This window comes from Podarcis liolepis, assembly GCF_965112155.1.
Source record: "Podarcis liolepis genome assembly, chromosome: 1".
In the NCBI taxonomy this organism is placed as follows: domain Eukaryota; kingdom Metazoa; phylum Chordata; class Lepidosauria; order Squamata; family Lacertidae; genus Podarcis; species Podarcis liolepis.
The window spans coordinates 80,324,652-80,332,315 of NC_139554.1; the positions used below are offsets into that span (position 1 = coordinate 80,324,652).

Sequence of the window (7,664 nt, forward strand, 5' to 3'; positions counted from 1 at the left end):
TAGTTTTGAAATCTCCAACTTTAGAGAGTTGAGATTTGGGATTCCTTTTTTACTTTTAGTTGCTTCCACCTACCTGTATGTACTTGCAAGCCTTCTTATTCGTGCACAATATTGGATGTTAGAAAAAACAATAAAATAGCAACATAAATAAAAGGAGCACAATGGAAATAAATCATAATTAAATAGGTTTGCTATTTTCCATAGCTGGTTGTTGTTTTTAAGGGTGTGAGAGCAGGTAAATCTCTCTTTGTACATGTTTGGTTTGTGCTCAAATAGAGGGAATGGAAATAACAGAAGGCAGGGTCAAAAACACACAGTGTGGATTTATCCACCAAAGGATCGCAGTCAAAAGATATTAAGCTTGGTTCTGATCAAGTCCACTGTTTTTATTATGATAAAAGTTTATACCCACAACAGGTACTTTCTATCTCATACTGGATTGCAACATCTCATCTCTCTTTCCTTGCTCAAATGAAACTACTTTTTTCTTCCAAGTTCTGACTATACTTCAGAGGTTTGTAAAGAAGTGTCAGTCTTATGTGTTCAAACAAAGACTTGAATCTTACACCTAAACCAATGGCTACAAAAGCTAAGAAAGAGTGGGAGTCACGTATATTTTTGCACATATTAGCTTTCAGTTGCCTTACAGCAGTGGTTTTCAATCAGTGTGCCAGCCATGGGACCCTGAGGTGCCTTGAATGATGGTCGGGGTGCCGTGAGCAACACTGGCCTCTGTCCCTCGTTTCTTCCCTCCACTGATGCCCTCTCGCGTCTCTGCCTCCCAAAGGCTTGCACAAGTGTTTGTTGCAGCAGCCCTGGCTACATGCTCCCCAGGCAAATGGTGCCTCTGGGGCTGACCAGGGGGTACTGGCCGACAGAAGCTGAGAAGGCCTCGGAGTAAGCAAGCAAGTGGGTGAGGGAGGCCAGCCAGCCCACCAGCCCTTACTGTTGGGAATGGTCAGACAAGTGGGAGGCCGGACAGGCAGACAGGCGTTGCACTGGCTTCTCTTGGGTTTTCTGTGTGCAAGACCTGCCTGGGAACAGAGTGCCCGGTGCTGAAGGTGAGCCTTTCCACCATGCAGGCCCGGCAGTGCTCGCTGTTGCCCCTGCTACCTCCCAAGGTAAGGTGCTGGCCCCATGTTCACCTTTGGTCACTCTTCACTGGGCCACTAAGGCTGGGGGAATCCTCTTCCAAGGCCCCTGTGGAGCAGTGTGAGGGGGCACCTATTTTTGGGGTGGGGTGGGGCAACTCAGAGACCAGGGGCAGCAGCAGTGGCTGCCTAGAGGACTCCCAAGGAGCGTGGAGAGGGGGCTGAAGGAACACTCCACAAGGGAGGGTGTTTGAAAAAGGGTGAGAGGCTGCCAGCTCTGCAGGCAAGGGGTGACATAACTGGGCTCCTGAGTCCCATAGGGGTGCTGCAGAAAGAAGGTAGTTGGTCAAGGGAGCCATGGACTCAAAAAAGTTGAAAACCTCTGCCTTACAGTATATGTTAAGCCTATTAAATGCTTGCCTTCCAGCAAAACTAGTTAGACAGCATCTGCCATCTCAGCGTGGCTTCTTGAAAAGAAACAACTCACGTATTCAAATTTAGTGTGTTTCTTATTTTGCAAAGCTTCCTTTTGGCATGTTGTGTAAGAAGCCATTCAATCATAAGACAAAATAGCTTTTTCACGTTTTTCAAGCAGTTCCCATTGATGTTCATGGCACATGGCACTGATTCACATCAAAGAAACCACACCCTGAGGAAGGAAGGAAGACTATAAACTCCATAGCATTTGTTTCCATGGCTCACTTGCCCCCAAAAGATGTTACATACTGGCACAAAGCCTACTGGGAACAATAGCCTATTCACATGGACTGACCCATCTGCTTGAGAAATATTGGATCATCATAATCTAGTACAATATATTGCATGTACGTATACGCCTTGGCATGGCAATATTATATATTAGCATTATACATGCACTGAAGTACGTGTGTATGGATTGAGGTACAGGGAACACCACACAGATGTGAAGTACTGATAGAAGTTACAGCAGCACTTATCAACTTACATGTTCCATACCAAATGCACATGTTACACTACATCTCCATTGTATACACACAGAATCACAAAGATAGATGTGCCTATGGGAACTAACTAAATATGATAGCATAGCTGTTTACCTTCACAGTGTTTCCCCTGCTCTAAAGGTCTGAGTTTAATTGTGAAAGACATGGTAGAACAGTGACTAGTCTGTGCAATGGCACCTGGGGTCTCTTGCATACAAAATGTGTGCTCTATCATTGAGAGACAGACGTTTATTCTTACACACACACACACACACACACCCATAGTATAATCAATAAAAGTTGGTCCAGCTTCTCAATCTATTTCATCCTCCCCTACCTGGTGCCCTCCAGACGTTTTGGAGTACAACTCCCATTGACCATGATGCTGACTAGAACGCATCGGAGATGATATATTCAATGACTGCAATCCTAAGTATACTTATAAGGAAGCATGTCTCACTGAAATTAAGACTCACCTCCAAACTGACATGGTTAAACTTAGGTTGTCAGCTTCCCATTCTGGGAGACCAGCACTGCAAAGATATCCCCATTCAGACTGTAATGTATGATCAGTGGAAACAGTTGGTCCTTGCAAGTATTAACCACTCTCAATTCCAACCTGATAATTGCCACCTGCCCAGATTTTAACTTGTTTGAATTAATTTTAAGTTGCATTTTAATTAACTGATGTCTGTTTGTATGCCTATTGTGTTGTTTTTAGGATGTTAGCCACTCTGAGCCCGGCCTCGGCCGGGGAGGGCGGGATACAAATAAAAAAAATATTATTATTATTAATGTTACTTGGGTTGCATGACAATCTGTTGCTCATTCTCACAAGGAACCCTAAGACATTTCACAGATAAGCACTGGCATATCTCTTGCCCATAGCATTCTGTTGAAAATAGATTATATGTGTGAAAGAGGGAGGAGAGAGAAAGCTTTTAAAAATTGTATTTTCAGCTTTCAGTATTAAGAGACATTAACAACATTACTGAATGACAAAGAAATGCCCCTCTATCATGACATTGTTTCCTGTATTACTCAACACATGAACTAGTACAACTGTAACTGTAACTCAACACTCAAATCTACATACATACATTTCAAAAGTCTCAAATAACATGATACTCTATACACACATACTAAATGAAGCGTCTTCTTACAAAACTTGGTACAGTGACTATAATGGGCAGGATTCAACTAGCACACAGCAGAAGCCCACCCAAGGATATCCACTAGTGCAACAGGGCTTTCCCCCCTGAAATTGGCTGGGGGGAGGTGTCATGAGGAACCCCAGAACAGCGTTCAGGGAGAAGAGAGGGGGGATTATGCCATCTGGCAAGCTGAGAATCTTGCACTGACTGAAAGATTGCCATAGTGCTACGTTGAATTCATTTCAATAACTGAACCTGTCTTTTCTGGAATATTTCTTTTACAAAAAATGGGTGGGGGACGTAATTATCTGTACTCATTTAGCATCGTTATTTCTGATTCAATAGCAGAAAGTTATGTACCCAGATATTATATCTACATTGCTGATTATTCTCCCTAATTACACAATTGTTTTCAGTTCTTTAAAATGAAAACCATCATTTGTAATCATTTGAGGAACCAGCTTTCTTACTCTCCACTAAGCTCCACCAATAGAGAAGTTAAACATCCGTTTCAACAGTTATTGTCAGATTACTTACATGACTCTTCAACTTTAAGTCAGTAGTTCCTGCTACAAGCATGTGATTATTTACACTTTCCAGTAAGACTTCTTCCATGTATGTTTTCCTGAGTCAAGTTTTATAAACTTCAAAATCCACAGCTGGGCAATATCTTTATTAGGATTACAAAATAATAAGTAAGCTTTGTGAAGTGATTGGTTGCATTTAATAGACGGAGAATAGCCTACTTAAGGCTTGCTTCAAAATACTAGACTTTCTGGTATGTGTGGGCAGTAGCTCGCTCCTTTGGCCTAAAGACTATTAGAGCTTAATCACACTACCAGCTAACAACACATGGTTCAACTATATTTCAGCCATTACAGTAGACTACCCCCAACTCATATTCAATACATTCACAATATATGACAGTCACCATGCTGTAGAGGAGGAAAGCTTTGCTACCTAGGATGATGTATATCTATCTATCTATAATCTACCTACCTACCTACTTACCTACCTACCTACATACCTACCTAGGGAAGGGCAGATATGTTTCAACATTGATGACAATGTGTCGCTGTCAAAGACCTAAGAATTAAGGTGAAAGGTAAGAGATTCATAAATCAGTGTACCATTACCACAAGGGAAGGTGGTAGCCTTGCTTGTGTTCTTTTTTTGAAAAAATGCTGCATGAGTAGTTCATAAAATGAGTCTGATATGGTAGTGGTGTCATTTTTACTAAGATTTCACATGTGCTATCTAACAGATTGCACAAACACATTCTAAACAGTGGTTCTGTGAGCAAAACTCCTTGTTCCCATACAGAATAAATTACAGTTTGAATACTTCAAACCACTGGAATGTTTTCAGCTATACTTATACATTATTACCAACACAGCTCACCATACAGATACTGCCTAGCAGCAACCAAAGTAACCAATGAAAAAACCAAATTATGCCAGGTGTATGCTTACCAATACAGGAGTTTATGCTATCCTGTAATTCTATTATTTCCCAGCTGCCACCACTTCAGAGCATTTTCTACACAATCCGACCACACAGAAGTTTCCTCCTGCTACCCAATATAAAATGCAGTAACTTCTCTATTACACTGGAGTATAGTATCAGAAATCAGTATGTGAGGTCTGTGTGATGAAGCAAACAACTATATATTTGTACAAGCAATCCCTTTTTCAGAAATGCAGAAGTGTTGTAGAGATGTAACTGCCTGATAATACACACTTCTCTGTTTTCCATTACAAGCTTGGCCAAATCATTGCTGCATACTCCATCATTTTTCAAGCTAAGCCCTGAAAATAAGGCACAGTCTGACCACCACTTCTGCAACTTCATTTATATATTTTGGTGTAATTGCTGTGGGCATCCACAGGCATGACAAATAGAGCAACTCTTCCTATCCCTAGGCTTTTACTCCAAGTGGAGTATTCCCTTTCTCTCTCCTCCAATTCCTGAGTCACCCCACTTTCTCCTCCCCAGGTGCTACATTTTCTTCCCTCTAGTCTCCCAGATTGCTCCCCTTGCCCTCCTATCCTCTCAGCCAGGTATGTTTCTTCTTTTCTTCTGCTAAGATGTTGTTCCAAGCTTTTAATGCTCTCAACCTCCTCCTTCAACTCCATGTATGTTTCATGGCAGGGGAAGTCACTTCATGATGAAGGGGCAGTGAGGACAGCACTTAAAGAGAACCCACAGCTGCCATGGGGAGGGCACAGTGGTTCCACTGTCCCCACGAGTGCCATGCTGGTGACATCAGAACTATGAGCATTGAAGTGTCAAATAGTTTTGAAGTTTGCTGTTGCCTCCGTTTACAGTAGTGCCTTTTTCCACATTGAGCACGATTCATACAGCAGACCAGTCTCTGCTGCAGTATTAACACTGCAACACCCCCACAAACATCTTATTAACTGAGTTGGTGCAGGGGTAGTAAGGTCTGCATGGGAGTAAAGGCATTTGCCCTGGAATCCATTTCTCCTCACTTCTAAGGGTGGGTGTCCACTGCAGTAACTTAATACTAATGTAAAAGTACATGTTCAGAAGCACTTTTATTTATTTCTTCACATATTAGAGGGCTCACCCCTAATACTGAAAATAGATTATTGCAGGGATGAAACCCAGAACAGTTTAAACCTTGATAATGGCACAATTTTTTAGCAATGCGTGGCACCATTTTCTTTTGAAATTTATAAATTGTCTTTTTCTTTGAAGAAACAACATGGTCTAAGATATGACGTGGTATTGCTAATGGGCAGGATGAAAGAAGGAAGGGTGGGGCTCTGATCAATAAGACCAACAGTAGCTTGCAAGCAACTTTTCTACTTACATCACAGTACAATACAGAAGTAAAGCACTCTAAATAAGGCCCAACCAACAGCTGAAAATGCACTTCATCTCATGGAGAACACTGAATTTCAGAATATGGGATGGCTTGGAGCCGATATAATAAAACTATTACCAAAACCCTATTGTGGACTTAGTGGCTGTAGCTTCACCACCAGTGCTGAATACAATTTCACTTTGAAAGGGGGGTGGGGAACCTGGTAGGACTCTGTCTTCCGAGCTCACCTTCAGCAGAAGTTCTGATCAACATAATAAGATTCTATTGGCAGTAAGAAGCTTATCTGTGCTATTTTACAGATGGAGCAGGGACAGAATTTGCAAGGCCTAACAGAAGTATCATAAGTGCTGTTAATCTTAGTTTGCATGAATATAGCATAATAGGCAATACAATCCTTAACGGTATGACCTCTCTGCTTAAAAGGGGCAAAAATCATCTGTTCCACTAAGCTCATTATTATCACGAGGATGTCTTTGTAACAGATGAATGAAACAAAATGCACATTCCTTAATCAGAAGGTTTGTGAGCCTTGATATCATAGCACACACAGTACTCAGAATACTCTCAATAATTTATTAAAACATTGAATTTCATGACCTGCTCTGTTTAGCAAGACTTTGGTAGAAACAGCGCAGAATTAAGCAATTGTGCCAGGTCATCAAACAAAGGGGGAAGGGGAGCACTTGATCCAAGAAATCACTAGTATATCAAACGTTACCCATTTACACTCATAGAAAGCAGCTCTATCTATTATCTATTTTCACTGTGAGCAGCACTGTCTTCTCTAGGAATACCTCAAAACATCATCCAAAGAAATGGCATAATCCAGTGCACTGAATTAGCAACCCACCCATTAACACTGTATTCCAAAGTCTTAAAACACATTCACCATTTGGCCACCCTTCCCACAGGCATCCTTCACACATCCACAATCAGATCATTGGCTGCGTCTTTTAATAAGCATGTGTAATATTAATATAAAATGCCCCTCAAGTGGGTACTTGTCCAGTCCAGATCACAAGCGTGTAGAAACACACACCATAGTTGCAACCTGGCTATAGGCTTATCCCCCAATTCCATTTTAACAATTTTTGCCTGTGTCTGTAAGGCTTTTCAGGCAGTATGTTCCAAAATTTGTCTTGTTCTGATCTGAGTGTGTGACTTCTAGACAATTATAGCCATTTCCCTCCATATGACTCTACCAGGATCCTAGAATAAGGGTGCTGAACTAGAATCTGGGAGACTGAGGTTCAAATCTCTACTCAGCTTGGGCCACTTACAGCTTCTCAGCCTAGCCTACCTCACAAGGTTGTTGTGAGGATAAAGGCGGGTGTGGGAGAAGCATGTATGCCACCTTGAGCTTCTTGAAGGAAAGGGAGGATATAAATATATACAAAGGACTGTACCTCAATGGTAGAATACATGTTTTGCATGCAGAAGATCCCCGGTTCAATCCCTGGTATCTCCAGGCAGGAGTGGGAATGTTCCCGTCAGAAACCCTAGACAGCTGCTGCTTGTCAGTGTCGACAGTACTGAGCTAGATGGACCAGTCGACTGACTCAGGATAAGGCAGCTTCCTGTAAACCTGTGAAATAAATATATCAAT

General features: G+C 41.8%; 1 protein-coding gene across 11 annotated transcripts in view; it reads right to left on the bottom strand.

Moving 5' to 3' along the window:
- DAGLA (diacylglycerol lipase alpha) overlaps window positions 1-7,664 on the bottom strand; it is an 88,593-nt gene that overhangs the window by 79,108 nt on the left and 1,821 nt on the right. For 4 of the 11 annotated variants that reach the window (XM_083485638.1, XM_083485645.1, XM_083485637.1 and 1 more), the window contains exons 2-3: window positions 7,465-7,643; window positions 3,745-3,877 (exon numbers count right to left, since the gene is read on the bottom strand). The exons of 3 other annotated variants lie outside the window; for them this stretch is intronic. The gene's annotated coding sequence lies outside the window, so the exon portion shown is untranslated. Of the gene's footprint in view, window positions 1-3,744; window positions 3,878-4,238; window positions 4,255-7,464; window positions 7,644-7,664 lie in introns of those variants that run through there. 4 more of the 11 variants (XM_083485640.1, XM_083485639.1, XM_083485635.1 and 1 more) reach the window with 2 other exon arrangements.